The 21372-nt window shown below is 35.3% G+C and overlaps 1 long non-coding RNA gene across 1 annotated transcript; it reads right to left on the bottom strand.

Annotated features, from left to right (window-relative positions):
• Nucleotides 1-8241, bottom strand: LOC130051635 (uncharacterized). The gene is made up of 2 exons (XR_008799902.1): nt 8146-8241; nt 1-247 (listed from the first exon to the last, which is right to left on the bottom strand). It is a non-coding gene; the product is annotated as an uncharacterized LOC130051635 (long non-coding RNA).
• Between the last annotated feature and the right edge of the window lie 13131 nt (nt 8242-21372).

Here is a 21372-nt window from a genome sequence, read left to right as displayed (position 1 = left end):
TTTTCAGACCAGAAGTAATTTATTCCATAATACTTTACTAAATGAATAAACTTGGTATTTTAGTCGGCCATCACGCTTAAGTACTGATGAATGGATTTATCTATTTTTGTGTGTATATGTATAATCATAGGACTTTTTTCTCTTCACACTGCTTTTTCTTTCTTTGAATTCCATGCATCGTCGATGATTTGGGGCACCAGTTCTGTTTGGAACTGAGGCTATTATAGCTCAATCCCGGTAGCGACATCTGTAAAAGATAAATGAAATAACAAAATTTTTTTAATCTTATTTTTTTCCAGATTCAGATTCTTTATTTCCGTGAGCCCCAGGCTCATTGGATAGCATATGCATAAATACAATTATAAAACAAACAAAAGTGGCATTATGGAGAGTGAGTAGACAACAATGTTACAACGATGTACAATTTAGATTAAACAAATGATATCACACCATATGAGAGTTTCGTAGTTTAGAAGCATACTGTAAAAATTTTCCAACATTAATTACTTCTATAGTATTTTTAACACTGAGTAGTTTAATCAGTTTGTAAACACTGGGTTTGCATAATAGAATTTCTTAACATATTTTTCTCTCAAGTCATCATATGATATAGAGGGCATTTTAAAATAAAGTGGAACTCATCCTCTACATCATTTAGCTCACAAACAGTACATAACCGTCGTTATCTGACTATATTATTATGTCTTCCAACTTCAACATTCAGTTTATGAGATGAAGTTCTAAAGCGAGTAATAAAAGATTCAAATGCGAAACAACAGGTATAATAGGGACCTACATGTAATATCAACGTCAGACCGTATCAAAAATGGCAGACATATTTTACTAGACTAAAACTAACAGCCACTAACCAGCCCTTAGAAGGTAGCAGCCACTGACCAGCCCCTAGAAGCTAGCAGTCACTAACCAGCCCTTAGAAGCTAGCAGCCACTAACCAGCCCTTAGAAGCTAGCCACCACTAACCAGCCCTTAGAAGCTAGCCGCCACTAACCAGCCCTTAGAAGCTAGCCGCCACTGACCAGTCCTTAGAAGCTAGCCGCCACTGACCAGTCCTTAGAAGCTAGCCGCCACTGACCAGCCCTTAGAAGCTAGCCGCCACTGACCAGCCCTTAGAAGCTAGCCGCCACTAACCAGCCCTTAGAAGCTAGCAGCCACTGACCAGCCCTTAGAAGCTAGCCGCCACTGACCAACCCTTAAAAGCTAGCAACCACTAACCAGCCCTTAGAAGCTAGCAGCCACTAACCAGCCCTTAGAAGCTAGCAGCCACTAACCAGCCCTTAGAAGCTAGCAGCCATTGACCAGCCCTTAAAAGCAAGCCGCCACTGACCAGTCCTTAGAAGCTAGCCACTGACCAGCCCTTAAAAGCAAGCAGCCACTAACCAGCCCTTAAAAGCTATAGCAGCCACTGACCAGTCCTTAGTAGCTAGCAGCCACTGACCATCCCTTAGAAGCTAGCCGCCACTGACCAGTCCTTAGAAGCTAGCAGCCACTAACCAGCCCTTAGAAGCTAGCAGCCACTAACCAGCCCTTAGAAGCTAGCAGCCACTGATCAGCCCTTAAAAGCAAGCCGCCACTAACCAGCCCTTAGAAGCTAGCCGCCACTGACCAGCCCTTAAAAGCAAGCAGCCACTAACCAGCCCTTAGAAGCTATCCGCCACTGACCAGCCCTTACAAGCTAGCAGTCACTTACCAGCCCTTAGAAGCTAGCAACCACTAACCAGCCCTTAGGAGCTAGCCGCCACTGAGCAGTCCTTAGAAGCTAGCAGCCACTGACCAGTCCTTAGAAGCTAGCATATCAAGAAAATTACACTTCAATGTATTTTGATGAAATATTTCGGAACATCTCACCAGGAATGGGTGGCATTTGCAAGTCGTGTCAGTGACACAATAGATTTAAATTACGCGCCTTGGTATTTTGAAGATGTCAGATAACTCGATCAGGGTCTGACCAATGACACTAGCCGACACAAATTGGTAGTTCTCGACCTCCTTTTTGCTTGTGATTAGAGAAAAAAGTCACGTGTGTGCGGAAAAATACATGATTGTGACAATTTATCAAAGTCACATTTAAGAAATAAATCTCAGAGGGCATGAATTGCGACGCTTTACGACAGTCGACAAGAACCTGTCACCTTGGGTAAGAAGAGTAATGCAAAAGAGGAACAATGTAAATCAAAATTAATTCAATAGATAATAGTTATCATTAAAAAGCAAATGAAACTGCCTGTCGGGATCGAACTTCAATGTGGGTCGTGAATGTGATAATTAGACGTTGCATGCTATGCACATACCAATGCGTATGGTGTTATATGGAATACTGGTTCGTAGGAAAGATTTCCTTAAAAGTTACAATTGTACTCTGATATTTGTTGCATAAAAATTATAGAATTTTATCATAATTCTATTTCTTGGAGCAATATCAGTCAGATCTATCATTTTAGAACACTTTTCGCCATATGGTCAAATGGACACTACTTAAGGAGGTATGCTACACCAGAGAAATTTGATGTAGATGAAAAGTGGAGGATATGTACAACAATATTTTGAAGTTGAAAATTTTCAAATTTACTTTATTTTGTCAAAAAATACAGTTTCAGTAGAAGGTAATCTGAAAAAAATTTAAAACCCCTGCCGGACTCGAACCTGCTACCTACAGTTCAGCAGTCGGTATTCTAACATACTGAGCTACTCGACTAGGTATTTATGGAAAAGGAAAAGACAAATATTGCTGATATCGATTTTTTTCATCCATGTTTTTAAAGGAAGTCAGCCATTATGACGATGTAGAGTACTACCTTAAGGAAACATTGAAAATGAATGTTAATTCGGAATGATAAACAATTTATTGCGTGATAGCAAGGTGAAGCTGTCCTCTCAGCAGGCGTTGTCCTTCGAGAATACTACATGTATTTACCTAAATAAAACTTATGACCCTCACTATCATGCAATAAATTTATATTGTTGAGCCTTCCCTTTGTGCGTCACTGTAGTAATTTATCTCATAATTGTGCATTTGAAATGAGAAATGATCAAAATACTTTGAAATATAAATAACAAAACGATACCAATAAGAGAGTTGGTCTTGTAAACATTTTGTCCATTCATCTTTACAATGTACATATCTCTAATTTGTCGTGATTCGGGTTATGAACGTGATCATTAATTGAGAGTAACGGCTGTATGTAATTAGTGTCAACATGTATTATCCAAGGAATGCAACATCTGAGATTTTAATCATCTAATTTTGGATTATTCTTGCATTGGACAAAGACAATAAATTTTCTGTACAAGATTCTCTCATATGATAAATTATCAAAACGATTAAATTAATTCAGCCATATTTCCCCTGAGGTGTAAGCAAATTGTTAAACATATTTTTGTAAATAATGAAAATGTGACTTGTCATTGTGTTCAGAATTCTGCTTTTATTTGTCATTATTAAACAAGGTTGCCAAATCATGACGATCAACATCAGCACGCTACGTAACATGTTAGTGAATATTTAATGCATCTTCAAATGAATAGTAGAATTTTACCATTTTTCCCTAGCAGAATTGATCTAGCTAGATTTTCATAACCAGAATTAATCTTAATTATGAAGATGTGCCGTTGATATGTGACATTTATTACTCATAACATTTGGAAAGGTGTTAAATACTACAGAACAACTTAATTGTCGGCATACATAACGTCAAGATTTCGATGAATGACCGTACTGAAGCCTGTTTCACTTGAACATACAAATACATGCATGAATTCTTAGTTACCGAATACTTCAATTTAAAAAAAAAAACATAAATAAAAGATTTGTTGTACAGAATTATGCGTGCGCTATTTCGAAATAGAAGATTACATAATTTATTCCTGCACGGTTCAGAGACATTTGTCGCTGATATTGTAATTAAGCAAACATACGTCAGCTTGTACTATCTTCCTTGTACATTGATAAAACACCCCCTCCCCCGATATCTGGCGCAGCGTGACGAGGGAGAGTGGCGAATATAGGCCTGGGTGTAAGATCGTGAAACATTAATGTAGGGAAGTACAAGTACATACAAACTGAGATGTGTTGGAACTCGTCCGCGCTACGGTCAATAATTCCCATATCTTATTGTTGTGACAAATTGCTGTTACTGTACTTCCTGGTTAGTCGACGAAGAATATTTAATGTAGGGTATATCTTAAACGATTTCCAAAAGTAGATATTGGTGTATTTCACATGAATTAACAATACTTTTTGAAAAAATACTAGATTATTAAAGTAGTTTAGCAAATATACTTTACTATATAAAGATTATTTCATATTTTGTCCAAGTTTTAAAAAAAATATTGATATCAACAAATTGAAGTCAATATTTTTTATTGAGTGTTTTTAAGAATGTGATCGGGTACTATTTTGAACTGGTATTGTTATTTTACAGTTTTTATATCTAGTTATCGTGAAATGTTTGAATGAACAAACTCTAAACCATTGCAGCAGTATTAAAAGTGAAGGGTTGGGAAAAGGTGAAACAGTTACCGCACTTTCTAGTGTGCTGACGACGAAGGTCAATTAAGGGGGTTAGGGCTAGGCGGCGTATGTATTGGCGCTATATTTATGAGAGCCGACGCTGGTGTACTCAAATTCCAGACTTCTGGGCATGCATGGGGATTTAGTCTCTTCAAATTGATGCTAATTAATACAGTCCTGCATCCCAGCTTATTGTAACATAAAAAACACAATAACCGAACACTAATTCTAGTGCATCTTAATTTTCATCGAAAGACAAAAGAATGATATCATCAAAGGGTTGCAGGAATATTTCACTCAGGGTATTTCGTGGTGACTAGATTCTTCCTAACGAAGAAAAAAATAAAGGAAACTTGAATGTATCAAACAATTTATTTTTTCAATTCACTGGTAATAACTGAACAAATGTTTGTTAGTACGACCGTGAGGTCGTAAGATAGTTTTGTGAAACTGGCCCCTGGTGTTCTAGCCACTGAGCCAATATCTACGGTCCAAATAGCCCAAATCACTATACCCCCTTCTTGAATTGTCTTCATCCTCGAAGACACGCAACCCAGATTCTTTTGCTCCTCGCGGAACTTTTACCTGCAAGTCCTGGGGTATGGCGTGTAAAACGTTGCACTATTATATTAATCTTGTTATTCATATTCGAAAACTTGTAATTTATATTCTAAAGCATATCATTCATATTCGAAAAGTTGTTATTCATATTCGATAATTTTATCATTCATATTCAAAAACATGTTATTCTTATTCTAAAACGTGTTATTCATATTCGAAAACATGTCATTCTTATTCAATAAATTGTTATTCATATTCTAAACCTTTCATTCATATTCAAAAACATATGATTCATATTCGATAATCTTATCATTCATATTCAAAAACATGTGATTCATATTCGATAATCTTATCATATTCGATAATCATATCATTTATATTCGATAATTATGTTATTTATATTCGACAATCATGTCATTCATATTCGATAATTTTGCTATTCATATTCAAAAGCATGTAATTCATATTCGATAATCATGTCATTCTTATTCGATAGTTATGTCATTCCTATTCGATAATGTTTTAATTCTTATTCAATATAATTTGCATTGTGGGTAATATTATCTGTTTGTAAAGTCTCTGCTCATTGGATACATGTATGTGAAAATGAAAGTAGATTATGGTGTTACCATATCTGGACCACGTGTACGCAACACATTTATAGGTAATGAATGTCTATTGATTGATAAACTTTTGGTAAATGTTCATCGTATTACACTGACTAACATAAAGAATGTACACTTACCACCAGATATGGTAACACCATAATCTACTTTCGTTTTCACATACATGTACCCAATGAGCAGAGACTTTACAAACAGATAATATTACCCACAATGCAAATTATATTGAATAAGAATTAAAAAATTATCGAATAAGAATGACATGATTATCGAATATGAATTACATGCTTTTGAATATGAATAGCAAAATTATCGAATATGAATGACATGATTGTCGAATATAAATAACATAATTATCGAATATAAATGACATGATTATCGAATATGAATGATAAGATTATCGAATATGAATCACATGTTTTTGAATATGAATGATAAGATTATCGAATATGAATCACATGTTTTTGAATATGAATGATAAGATTATCGAATATGAATCACATGTTTTTGAATATGAATGATAAGATTATCGAATATGAATACATGTTTTTGAATATGAATGAAAAGTTTAAAATATGAATAACAATTTATTGAATAAGAATGACATGTTTTTGAATATGAATAACACGTTTTGAATAAGAATAACATGTTTTTGAATATGAATGATAAAATTATCGAATATGAATAACAACTTTTCGAATATGAATGATATGCTTTAGAATATAAATTACAAGTTTTCGAATATGAATAACAAGATTAGTATAATAGTGCAACGTTTTACACGCCATACTGGGGCGGTCAATGGCACCAAATGTAACAGGAAAGGATACATTTTATGGCTGGACCGGGAATAGAACCCCTCATTACTAGTCAGGTGGTCTAGCCACTGAGCTATCCAGGTCGATATCCAAGGTTCATATAGCCCAAACCACCACACAGGTATCATATAGCCCAAACCACCACACAGGTATCAAAATACAAAAGCACAACGATTCTTCTGATAATCCTTTCTACAGATGTACTATTCACGGACGAACGGTTGATAAACTTTTAGTTTCCCACTTTGTTCATGGGTCACTGCTTCTTGGATTGGTTTTGACATCTTAACACAAGCCGGGTGTATTACTTTTCCGCAAATTTTGAAAAATGTTATTTTTACTTTTCCGCAAAAAAACTGTTACGTTTCCGCAAAACAATATACAGCTATTATTTGTAACCAAGCAGTATGTTTCCGCAATTTACCTATGGCGATAAGTTCAACTCAAATGATTGTAAGATCTTATGTGTCTGCAGAATCTAAAATTAGGTTTCAACCACGGGCAGCAACTCCAGATATTGGAAGAAAGCGCACTACAAATGGGCCAGAATCTTCTCATGCCCATTTTAATTTTCAATTTTATTCACCACACCCAAATATATAATGTTCTATTCACGGACGTGTTGCAAAAACTCCAAACAACTTGCCCGTACATCAAAATCATCATGTCTCTGACAGCACCAGCAGCAGTACGCAAAAGTGACCCAAAAAAAATTGACTTTTTGTTTACAGAATATGCGAAATATATGAAACACGAAGTTTCCTGAATATTGATTTTTAAGGGCTGTCGAATACAAATTGGTGCCCAAACAGACATGCAACATGTTCTGGCAACAAATTTATACATGTACAGTTTAGAACATTTATGTAGTGCTAAGCTTAGAATTAAGAATGAAATACTAATATTTTATGCATTGCTTTGTACCTGTAATCCAGGTAAGATATCTGCGGGATCGTGATGCCATATTTTTTTTTGCGGAATAGTAAAAAAAAAATATTGCAGAATCGTAACGTTTTTTTCTGCAGAAACGGGATATCAATTTGCGGAAACGTAGCACAAGGCATTTGCAGTGCAGAATGACTATAAAGAAAATAAGGATATATTTGTAGCTAATTCAGATTTTCCCTCTTTGGAATGATTGCTCGTAATTATATGATATTAACTGTATTAAGAAAAAATGTTATACCGCGGTATCATCACAGACTAATACGGAAACAGAAATGTTGACAGGCTCCGTGCCGTTATAACAGCCATACGTATATCTAAAACATTCATTGGAAATAAGTCCTGTTCTCTATTTGGTTTATTTGAGAAGAATTCCTGCGATAAATTTGGTTGTAGTCTGACGTCAGAATAAGAAAATAATGACAATGTCAGTATATTTAACGGCCCCAGTGTGTACTACGCATATGAGGAGTCACGTGACTGTATTTCAACAGTCTGACATATACAAATATAATTAAACACACACACATACAGTTAATTCATATCTCTAGAATTTGACAATTCACGCACACAAATTTGTGAAACCGATGCACAATTTTGAATCTTTCTATAAAAACATATGAAATTGTTACACGAAAGTTTTCAATAGTACTTATTCGATTCATCTTACCTCAAACTGTTCCGAGAGATGTGTATTTTTATCTTATCTTTTAGTCGAATATGAAATTTTATCACATTTAACAAATACGATTTTTACATCTCTGTTTTGAAGGGTACCTGTGACCACGTGTTAATCTAAGGGTGACGTCCGGCATTGCCACTTACCATGACAATGGTACGTGTAAACACGTCATGTAAACACTCTAAATTGTTAAAGTATACATACATGCATGCATCTTGTACAAACAGCGCTAGTATAGATTCATTTATATTTCTTTTTGTACTAATGTAAATATGTTGTTTTATTTAACCTCCGAAAGGAGTAAGTAGAGGTTGATAGAATTTAAACTATTTAATTATTTATTTGCTCCAGTCCACCACTCTGTGTATTTGTGTAAACAAAGTGGAAACAATGCTATTTTTTCAGTGCACATAAATACTCAGCAATGACAATTGTGTAGTTTTAAAAGAGTATTTTCTCTTGTCAGTAATTAATTGCGTAATAGAACAACACTTGGTAATGTAAAATCGTTGTATTCCATTTATAGAAACAGTAAAAAATACACGGGAGCGTGTTCTCAGAGGTCATTTCTCCATTGCCTGCGAAAAGAAATGCACATTTTTAGATTTCAATAGAAGCATAATAAAAGTGTTAAATTGTACACATGAAGACATATTATATGCATATTAATTCATCATCATGTGGACTGCCACGGTCACTGTCTGCTTGCAAGAGATTATATAATGTTCTTTTAAAGATTGTTAGATATGAAAACATTAAAACATTTTATATTTTGTAATAAACCTTTTTCATCTATTGAAAAACGCACCTGCAATTCACAAGCGACATTTCAACATGAGAAAAATTTCTTACTATATATTTATATGATTTAGAAAATGCACAATGAGCAAATATGTAAAGCAGACATTTATTTCTAAGATACATTTCTTTCATATTACCTTTCCATCATGAGGGTTATTACCAACATATCCTGGAATGAGATATATTTTAGGCATACAGCATTTTTCTGTGTAGAATTTTATATCCTCGTTTTCTTCATTACAGTAATGTTCATAGTCGCCATATTCCTCCGTCTCTTCGGGACATTTTTCGTATTCTGGTGTGCACTCGCACTTATCGATAGGCGGATCCGGTAGACAATAGACTAAACCTGATAAAATAACTCCCAAGTAAATTATGATGAAGCATAAAATTCCACTGTAATAATTCTAGTAATTTTAACTATATATATATATATATTCTCTTTAGCAATAATCCATGTCCTTTGATTATTTTTGGTTAAAACAAATTCTTATGAAATACCAGAGACATAAAGATTAAAGAACCGTGTGTCTTTAAAAATACTTGTCTTTTAGTAAAAGAAAAAAGTTTATTCACAAAATTTTGAAAAACAATTTTTTTTACCCAATTGCACCAAAAATATACCAACACAAATTTTGGAGAGAAAAAATCTTTTGGGGATGAGGTGGGGTGTTATACCAAAGTAAAAGAAGGGGGACATCACAGGTAAATAGACAGGCTCCGGGTAAATAGACAGGCTCTAAATTTATTACATTCAATTCTCTTCGGGAATTCTGAATAAGTAAATTAATTTATGAAACTTACCTAGAATAGAATAAATCAACACTACAACAAGAATTTTGTTCATGGTTACGCTATAAACAGGTCACAGGTAAGAAATGGACTCGCTGTGATGTCTCTTTACTTATATAGATATAGCCGGCATCCAAGGGAATGCACTTCCACTATGTAAATATTCCCGACAGCATTACCATGTGTATTTGACACATCCGTATTTGACCCGTGTAATAAATGCGTGTTGATCGTGACCGTAAATTAATTAGGAGAAAAACCTTAAACGCTATCGGCTATAAAAATTACTTGTGAAGAGAATATTAAGATTGACCTTCGTAGGGTTTTCCGGGATCAGAAATGATATATACCTTTCAACAGAGTGCCGGTTATGTGGAAACAAGATTATAAAATATCCAATCACCTGATTAACCTAATTGTGGTAGAAATAGTAAGGATATCAATTGAACGGCACTGTGTGTAATATACCGGCATATTAATTCATTTCATAGCTTGAGTTTCATATTTCCTATATGAGAGAAATAAGTAGATATGTAGATACAACATATGTCAGTTTATTGTTCCAAGATGTAATCTAGAATAATTTATGTACCTGATGCTGTAAAACAATGGAATCTGTTAAATGTTGAAGAGCAACCGCCTCAATCAACTCATTTCGCAAATACTTAACTTCTAATGGTTCCAATCCGCCACTATACTAAAGTTATACCAATATCATACACACTAAACTAAGATATAACTGTTTACTAAACTATGATTTAACTATGATTTACATTATTTATTAATAGTCCTCTTTGTTCTTGTAGTATCATTTCTGTTTTCCTTGTGAAAATTATACTAATGCCAGAGATATTCCCTTTAATCGACTATTCGGAATAGATTTGGTCAACACAGATACAAACCTATTGTTATGGAATAATGCGTTATTACAGACCAGTACCAGTATTTTTGCTCTAAATCTATAGGTGAATCCTGTGAATTTAACCCTTTAACTACCAGAAATTTTCGAGCTTTCCTTCAAAGCTGATTAAATTTTTTTCGAATCAATGCATTTTCTAGACAAATTTTTATAATGTACCCTATAAATATATAATGAAAGGAAAAATGTGATGTATTTAATTATGCACCTAAATGTGGAAAACGCACCAATTGAATGTTTATCAGCCATCATCTAAATAAATATGATTATTTGTATTCATATACATGCATAACATACCGATTTATTTCCCGATGTCTGACCAGTATCTATCAGAGAAATAATCTGTACATATGGATATCGGGTAATTGGTTAATTTTCATTTGTCGGGGGTCCAGTTGCGGTCAGGCTGTCCCGTACTCTCTGCTTTCTGTTTCGCACATCTCTGTTTGTGTTCTCTGCCATTTCCCCAAAACTGATGAGAGGTAATATCAGCAGAAAGTAACGATAGACGTGATATAAGGAGTCAAGTTCATGAGAGGGACCAACCTTTTCTTGTAACTCCACAATTTTTATGCTATATGGAGTTGATGCGACTAGAAATATAAATCCTCGCCCTTAATGTCACTCCAATGAATGTCCAATGGACACAGTGGTGACTGCGTTCTTATATATTCTGATTCAATGTCCGTATCAGAAGAAAATTCTTCATAACTGTAGCCATCTACACCAATGTCTGACCCATCAGATTACGAAATTTTAGAATCTGTATCGCTTTAACCGCTATCCTCCATAGTTAATTTACACGCTGTTTACATTATGTATATTTCAACTATTAACAAAACGCCACTAATTTAACCCCTTCGGCACTTATAAAGCGTCACTGGGCGTTAAAGGGTGAGTACTACGTACTATGTTATTCAATATGGCAAGCCCTTTTACTATTTATTTGAAAAATAAGATATCTCTTTAGATTAAAGAGATATCTCTTATTTTAAAGAGATATCTCTTTAAAATGAGAGATACCTCTTAATCTTAAGAGAAAGCTCTCTAAATAAGAGATATCTCTTTCACTTAGAGAGATATCTCTTTTACTTTTAGAGATATCTCTGACACTTAAAGAGATATCTCTTTCACTTTGAGAAATATCTCTTATACTTTAAGAGATATCTCTTTCACTTAGAGAAATATCTCTTTCACTTAAAGAGATATCTCTTTTACTCTTAGAGATATCTCTTTTACTTTGGAAGATATCTCCCTCACTTAAAGAGATATCTCTCTAAGAATTCCTAGAGAGATATCTCTCAAAGTATAAGAGATATCTCTCTAATCGTTGAAAAAAGATATCTCTCAAAGAGAAAGAGATATCTCTTTCCAATATTTTTATTAGTTTGAATACTTAAGAGGCTGTCTACGATAGAACCATGCAAATGGCTATTGATGGACATGTGTCAGAATTTCATGAAACTTGGTATATATCCTTTAGATAACATAACTTGAACGTAAAAATAATTATTTTCATTCCACTCGATCGGTAACCATGGAAACGAGAGACACTTGGTTTTCCCCCATTTCTATATTTAGATCTATTAAAAAAAAATCAGACAATGTACTTTCTTTTTGGTTTATTGCAAAACCCATGTCTTGCAATTTAATGATACCTATTTCATGATATTGCAGAGACAAATAGGAATTAATAACACATAAGCAATCAAAATTTAATACACAGTGCAATAAAATATCAAAATTTCAAAATGAAGGAAATGCTGAAATTTTACCTAATTTCACCTATTTGCACTGAAACAGGTATAGTTGCCCAAGAAACGCTTCAATAGACATCATATTTGATACATGTGTAGAACCTATCAATTTCTAATACATGTTAAAGGGAATTTGGTTGCAAATGAAATTTAGTGGTATATTGGGGGGGGGGGGGGGGGGATTTATGCAAGAAAAAAAAAAGGGGGGGGGGGTGATAATGTCGGTTTTGTAGAGTTAAAATCTTCAGATAACGTAATAATATCATTGCACATGTCATGCATAAGCATTAATGAAGGGTAAAAATTATTGTTTGTTGTACTTTGACCCAATATTGGAGGGAGAGGGGTTATTTTGAAAACATCTTCCACCATTACCTTCCACCAATAAATAGTACATTTATTGTAGCCATGTACAAGAATCGTGTATTCAAAGCGTTTTTGCTTTCTATCAAATTCAGCAGGCAATTACAACATATGATATATCTCTCATGTTTTAAATTCACTCTGCATATGTAGTTTTATTGTAAGTAAAGCCATAAAGGATGGGGGGGGGGGGGGGGGGGGGGGGTGATATTACACTGTAAGTCAGGTAATGTAAAAAAAAAATTAATGAACATCACATACAAGATCATGAAAGACACATTCATTATAAACATAGAGATTTAATCATTGCAATTCTTTTTTTTTTTCTTCTTCTTTTTTGTTGTAACTTTCAACTGAAACTATTGGCAAAACTATCCCATAGAAGAACATTCAATTTTTCTGTACATTTATACCAAAAAAAAATAAAAAATTAAAGCACAAGTGTGAGTTTTAGGAAATCTGACATCTAGAAAATCCTGAGAGATGTAAAATAACCTCCAAGCAGTGACTAAAAAATTAAAACAGTTTTCCTTAACCACTTATGAGTTCAGTCATAGATAATATATATTGGATAATAATTGGTTACATTCAATTGCAACAATATCACTGATGACATTCTGGAGGTCTTTGTCATTTTCTGGACCCTCCCCATTTTTCACCATGTCATTACAAGGAAAGTAATTGTTTGGTTCCTTGGAAAACAGGGGTATGACTGTCTTACTTCAGAAACATCTGCAAAATAACAAAAACAATTCTTATTATTGCACGAGTTTGCCTATTGTCAGGACCCCGGGACCCCCCCCCCCCCCCCCCTTGGTCATACAGAAAACCCAGACATATTAGCATCACATGTGTTTTGAACGTTAAATAACCAGAAAATAACCAGAAAAGTTATTATAATATTTAGAGGTTTTATGGCTACGTTTAACCATAAATTACAATTTCAGCAGCTCACCCTTTGGTATTAAAATCCTCCTTGCAATTTGTTCACTGTTTTTATTGCACAATAATATGCATCTCTTTTAATCATTAAATTTGAATTTAGAGACCGAGATAAAGATTTTCATTTTATTGTAAGAATTTTCTTTTTCAAATGAGTATGCACTGATATACTCTTTGTGATCTAATAAAATTTTAAATTTGATAATTAATTGATTTATAGATGGTGTTTCTTTTTCTAGTGTTCTCATAAAAAACAATATTTCATGGGTCAAGTTGTCTAAACAAGGGGTGAGTTGTCTAACCAAGGTGTTAAGTTGCCTAAACATGGCTTGCCTGAAACATAAAACTGAAAGTAACACAAGATGTGAAACACTAATGGCAACAAAAAACTATAAACAAGATCCAAAATTTTGATTTGAAAAGAGGTCTTGTCACAAGGATTGTTAATATGAAATATGACAGCCTATCATTCACCCAGTTTTAAAATTTGGGTCAAATTCCAAATTTAAGGTCACAAGGTCAAAAACTTTAGCACAAAAAGTAACTTGACTTGTAACCCATTGATATAAATGCAGGTGTATAAATTTTCAAATCAATAGTTGCAGACACATTGCCAAAAAAGTCATGAAAACTGTTAATGCACAGATGTATAGACAGGCTGAGGCCTGAGGCCAGATAAAATAATGTGTGGTTCTGGTTACACTCCCTTGAAAAATATGGTAGGTAGGTAGGTATTTTATTTCATTTTTTTTAAATTTACTTTTTTAATGATAGATTTAAAAGTAATTCTCCCTAAAATGGAAGCCCGCCAATGATGGCTGAGGTGTTGCTAAAACGCGGAACGGAAAATGGAACGGAAGACGGAACGGAAAATATATTATGCAATAATGTTATGAGGAGGTCAACATTTTGCAAAATCAAAAGGCTTATTATGAACAAGGGATGCAGAAATTACAGAGAGAACAGGAAGTCATCCTCAGAATCCACCATTTCATATTGATACCTCATACTAATGCATTATTATGTATTTTTACACGGTGTGTTTTGTGGATGAATGTACCAACAGGCGCTTGCTTAATATTTTGCATAGTAAGTTTTAATAAAAATATTAAGCAAGCGCCTGTTGGCACCATCTTTTTCCCCGGCTTTGTCATCCCCCCCCCCCCCCCCCCCCCCCAGATCTTGACAGTATGTTGTTTCACAAATGAAGAAAAAATAAATAAGGTAACATACTGAAAAAGACTTGAATTATAATTCAACCTCTTTCAAATTCTATTACTTTATTCTGGCTGATATGGTAAGAAAAGATTTTATGAGCCCATCCAATGAATAAAAAAATCCAAATGTTAAGTTATACAAGTATTTAGTTTAAAAATTAACTACCAGAAGTCCTCCCTATTTAGGATTGGAGTGCTGCGGTTACTAAGTCTCCTGTTAGTTAAAAAATGATAAATCAAACAAAAGTTGTTTCACTTTTTGACTAAATAAGATCATGAATTATTATTGTTTTATAGATATCACACTCCTTGTTGTAAATACACACATATACGGTATTATGTGTAAATACGTGTACATGTGCGTTAATGACGTTTTACCACCGGGGTGGGGGTGGTGGGGGGTGGGGGGGTGGGGTTATAAACAACGTGTGTTCTTTTCATTCTCTACCCATAGGTCTCACTGCTCGCTAACACCTATGTCATTGCCGAAATTTCGAAATTCTTGTAAAATGCCTTGTAAATTCTTATATTAACGTTTAACTAAATTCGATTAATCAATTTATGATGCAAAATTTTAAGATAAAGTTGTTCTTCGCTTGTAAACAATTCCCAGATTGTTGATTTTAATCAAAATGACCCCCCCCCCCCCACCAAATTTTTACCGTTATCTTATCTACATTAATCTTTCTAATTCTTAAATTCCGTTCCGTTTCGTTTTCCGTTCCGCGTTTTAGCAACACCCTGATGGCTGCAATCCCGTGGGAAGATTTTGCCTTTTACCGCATGTGAAATGTATACATGTACAGGTAACAAAAAACAAAGACAATACATTGATGAAATATGCGAGCTAGACTAGATTTCGCCTCTCGGCAACTTGACAATGTTACCCCAACCACCTCTTCAACCTTTCCCGCCATTTGTACTCTTGCTTGGTTAAAAAATAAAGTTACAACATTTCAATGACAATGCAACAGGGAGAAGTCATTATGATCACCGGGGGGGGGGGGGGGGGGGGGAATCTAAAGAGTTATCTCATTAGATATATTAAAGAGATATCTCTTTTTGAAAATTTAAAGAGATATCTCTCTAACTTAAAGAGATATATCTTTTTACATCGATAGAGAGATATATCTTTACGCTAGAGATATATCTCTTTCCCACTGAGAAATATCTCTCTAGCTTTGAGAGATATCTCTCAAAGAGAAAGAGATACCTCCCAAGTGTTAAGAGATATCTCATTTGTGTAAAGAGATATCTCTTTTGTTTAAAGAGATATTTCTTTTGTTTAAAGAGATATCTCTTTTGTTTAAAGAGATATCTCCCTAGCTTAAAAAGATATCTCTCTAACTTACAGAGATATCTCTTTAACCAATAAAGATATCTCTCTTATTTAAAGAGATATCTTATTTTACGAATAAATAGTAAAAGGGCTTGCCATATATTCAACCTTGCTATTTATCAGTTGTATCCAATGTGCATAACATATTATATATTGTAATATTTAAGGAGAGGAGTAAGTTGAAAGAACTTGTCTCCAATCCGATTGATAATTCAATAAAAAATGTTCAAAACAGATATAAAAGACACCACAGAGTCGTCGACTTCTGCATCATACTTGGATATTTTATTGAAAGTAGACATTACCGGCAAACTGACAACTCAACTGTATGCCAAACGGGATGATTTCAGCTTCTCCATCGTCAACTTCCCATATTTATGTAGCAATATTCCATTATCACCTGCATATGGTGTTTATATCTCTCAACTGATTCGATACGCAAGAGCTTGTTCTGCGTATAGTCAGTTTTTAAATCGAGGCAAGCTACTGACAAACAAGTTGATGGTACAGGGGTTTCAACAATCTCGATTGAAGTAAGCATTTCGCAAATTCTATGATCGTTATAACGATCTAGTTCGTCAATACAACCTATCATTGGGTCAAATGCTGTCTGGCGTGTTTCATACCGATTGTTAGGCCGTTCTTGGCACAATGATTTTGACTTCGGATAACTCCGTTTACCTGATCAGGATATAGGGCTCACGGCTTGTGTGACCGGTCGAGAGGGAATGCTTACTCCTCCTAGGCACCTGATCCCACCTCTAGTGTGTCCAGGGGTCCGTGTTTGCCAAACTATCTATTTTGTATTGCTTATAGGAGTTATGAGATTGATCACTGTTCGTTATCTTTACCTTTCATTGATGTAAACACTACCTTATATGGGTAGTTTCAATACATCAAGCATGAATATGAATCGAGGAATTGGGATGTAACACAATTGTTTAAAACGGTAAAGTAGAGTCTCACAAATCGCGATTTACCGGTTGTATATTTATCTATAGACTAAGAAACATATATTATTTTTGTTTTTGTAAAGAAAACCAGCAAATGTTTAAAATGGTTGTAAATGTTGCTGGAGTGAATCACTTCCGCATTTGCACCATTACGGAGATTCTAAGGAGTTGTAACCCTCCCCAAAAACATCGGAGAGGGCTACATTATTGCGGTAGTCATACCCGCTGAAAGTCCTATTTCTTTTATCTGGTAAACGGAGTAATCTGTAGTCAAATCAGCATGTAAAAAATGACCTAACAATTGGTATGAAATTCGTCAGACAGCATTTAATCTAATGCAGGTTATTATAAAAACCATATAATTTGCTTGCGAAATGCCGACTTTAAACGAATCTGTTAAACCCCTGTAACATCAAGTTATTTATCAATAGTCTCTCTAAAAATTGATCATACGCAGAATATGCTTTCGCATATTGAATAAGCTGAGAAACGTAAGCACCATATGCAGACGATAGTGGAATATTGTTACATAAAAATGGGAAGTTAACAATAGAGGAACTGAGGTTGTCCCGTTTGGCATAAAGTTGAGGTTAACGTCTCTATTCAATAAAATATCCAAATATGGAAGACTGTTGTCTTCTATTTTGAGTTTACTGGGATGTATGGAATCGACATATGAATCGATATATGGTGCAGGGGTTTCAACAGCCTCATTTAGAATCAGCATTTCGCAAATTCTATGGTCGTTATAACTATCTAGTTTGCCAATGCAACCTATCATTGGGTCAAATGCTGTCTGACGTGTTCCATACCAATTATTAGGCCGTTCTTGGCACACTGATTTTGACTACGGATGACTCCGTTTGCCTGATATAGTGCTCACGGTGGATGTGATCAGTCGACAGCGGATGATTACTCCTCCTATGCACCTGATCCCACCTCTGGTATATCCAGGGGTCCGTGTTTGCCCAACTCTCTATTTCGTATTGCTTATAGGAGTTATGAGAGTGAACACAGGAAGATATTTTTCTTCTCATATAGAAGCTTTTGAATAAATTCATCGTGATGGATGGTGGTGTGAAGTGTTGAAAGGTCTTGCATTTGGTGCTGTTGATTGGGGGATTGTGATTTTAAATTCGCTGAAATATCTTTGGAAGTTTTGGTCATTACAGTGCTTCTCACATATGTTGCGTCACAGTAAGTCTGAAGTTTCTCCTTCACAGCACTTAATATTTTCATGAGGAGTAAGGCTAGGAGCAACATTTATTGGACCAAGCAATGTATCCCTATAAGGGTTTTTGTGAAGTTTTGAAATCCAGTAGAGATACTCTTTTGTGGGAACCAATCGGAACGAGCCCAACTTTTTGATACTCACTGATGTCAAGGGTTAGTGCGAGGTAACAAATCAATAACCCTTGACTTGTGAAGATAGTTGTCCTGTAGAAGTGTAAAAAGATTTCAGATATTTCATTTTCATCCCGAGGGCCAATTGGGTGTTGAAAACGGCGTTTTTCTATAGAAAAACCCGGTTTCCAGAACCCCTCTTATGTTTAGCAGTAACCAAATCTTCTTTTGGAAGATTATTGATGGTGTCCTGTACATGTGCAATAATTTTTTTTATTATCACCCTGAGGGCCAATTGGGGGTTGAAAAGGACGTTTGGGGTTTTTTTAAATAGAAAAACCTGGTTTCCAGAATTCCTCTTACATTTTATGCAGTAGTCAAATCATCTTTGGGAGATGAATGGTGGTGTCCTTTAGATGTGCAAGAAGTTTTCCGAAGTTTTTTTCATCACGAGGGGCAAATGGAATGGAAAAACGATGAACAAAAAAAACCCTTGTGCTCAGTGCACAGTGTCATGTGCAACAAGGATATATTTGCTTTAAAGATTGGATTTTCAATCATTTTAAGGATATTTGAACAATGAAAAATTGATGGAGGTTGAGATGACCCCGGTGCACTTGTCCATCAGAATGCTCAGTACATCTTGACATATGCAGCAAGAATATGTATAGTATAGAGCATATTCAAAGACAAACGCTTGCTGGTATTACTGTCTTATGACAGCTTCTAGTCTGAGTTGTAGTCACGATCAGATTGAATTTCATTGAGATTTCCAAGAAAACATTAATTTCTTTGGGTATAATCCGTTATGATAACACTTGCAAAAGATAATATTTGGGTTTGAGCACTCTTTTCAAGAATTTTCATAAATCTTTTTATGAAAAAAAGGATAATGGAGTAGTAAATATATATGATAAAAAGAAAAAGACAACTGCCATTTATGTGTTTTAATGGCTGACATAGAAAAGGGGGGAGAGGAAGGAGGATCGAAAAGGAAGAAAAGTGGAAGAATAAAGAAGGAAAAAGGGATGAGGGAGGGGAGACACAGGAATGGGAAATATATGGAGAAAGGTGAGGAAAGAGAGACATAAAAAGGACAGGGATGTGCAAGAAGAGAGAGAGAGAGAGAGAGGTGAGGAAAGAGAAGCAGAAAAGGACAGCATTTGTGCAGGAGAAAAGAGAGACAGAAAAAGACAGGAAGTGTGAAGGAGGAAGAGAGAGGTGAGGATAGAGAGACAGAAAAGGACAGGATTTGTGCAGGAGGAAAGAGACAGAAAAATAAAGGAAGTGTGAAGAAGGAAGAAGACAGGTGAGGATAGAGAGACAGAAAAAGGACAGGGAGTGTGAAGGAGGAGGAGAGGTGAGGAAAGAGAGACGGAAAAAGGACAGGGAGTGAGGAGGAGAGGTGAGGAAAGAGAGACAGAAAAAGGACAGAGTGTGCAGGAGGAGAGACAGAAAAAGGACAGGGATGTGCAAGAAGAGAGAGAGAGAGAGGTGAGGAAAGAGAGACAGAAAAAGGACAGAGTGTGTAGGAGAAGGAGAGGTGAAAAAGAGACAGAAAAAGACAGGGGTGTAAAGGAGGAAGAGAGAGAGGCGAGGAAAGAGAGACAGAGAAAGACAGGGAATGTAAAGGAGGGAGAGAGAGAGGTGAGGAAAGAGAAACAGAAAAGGACAGCATTTGTGCAAAAGAAAAGAGAGACAGAAAAAGACAGGAAGTGTGAAGGAGGGAGGGAGAGAGTGAGGAAAGAAAAACAGAAAAGGACAGCATTTGTGCAAAAGAAAAGAGAGACAGAAAAAGACAGGAAGTGTGAAGGAGGAAGAGAGAGGTGAGGAAAGAGAGACAGAAAAAGGAGATAGTGTGCTGGAGGAAGAGAAGGGTGAGGAAAGAGAGACAGAAAAGGACAGGGAGTGTGCAGGAGGAAGTGGAATCTCCATTTCCACCCCATTTTAAATATATGAATAATTAAAATCAGTTCGGTGAAATACACATTTATAAGCACAGACACAATTCAAAATTCAAAATATACATCCAGTAAGTATATGTAATTACGAAAATAGGGTTAGTAATGTAAATGTCCAAAATAAACAGCTAAACATATCAGATGACGTAACACAGCGGATAATACGAACTATTTATGATATGATAATATCACTGGGTATTTCCCTTGAATTTCCTCATCAACGCTATGCTTTATTTTAGACTTGTGTACACCTGGGTGTCAACGCCGTCACAATGATGGGGATGATGACTTGTCACCACGCCGTCACAATGATGGGGATGATGACTTGTCACCACGCCGTCACAATGATGGGGATGATGACTTGTCACCACGCCGTGATGGGGATGATGACTTGTCACCACACCGTCACAATGATGGGTATGATGACTTGACAGCCGTGGTAATCTGTTTTGTCCAGTGTTCAGGAGGGGGTCAATGACAAAGCTATAAAACAGGTCACTTTAGCATTGAGAGGACAATTATTAGTACGCAGGAGGAGACACCGGAAGAAATAGATACCACTTCCTGCATACACTAAGCATGATCTCTCCAAGACACGGAGGAGTACTGAATTTGATTTAGTAAATATCGATTTCGTTTTCCAACTTCCAAGTAATGATTTTTATGTTAAAATATGGAAGGCATCAGTTACATTAGTATTGATGATACCAGTTTTCTCTATAGAAAACCGTGCTTCAGTCTTTGCATTCGTTGTACCGTTAGAGTATTATGAAGATCAAAACTAAGAAAAGATGATTGTGCATTGTACACAGATATGTTATCAATAG

The sequence above is a fragment of the Ostrea edulis genome, chromosome 1 (genome assembly GCF_947568905.1).
Source record: "Ostrea edulis chromosome 1, xbOstEdul1.1, whole genome shotgun sequence".
NCBI lineage: Eukaryota > Metazoa > Mollusca > Bivalvia > Ostreida > Ostreidae > Ostrea > Ostrea edulis.
This window is presented reverse-complemented; position numbering and strand designations above follow the sequence as displayed.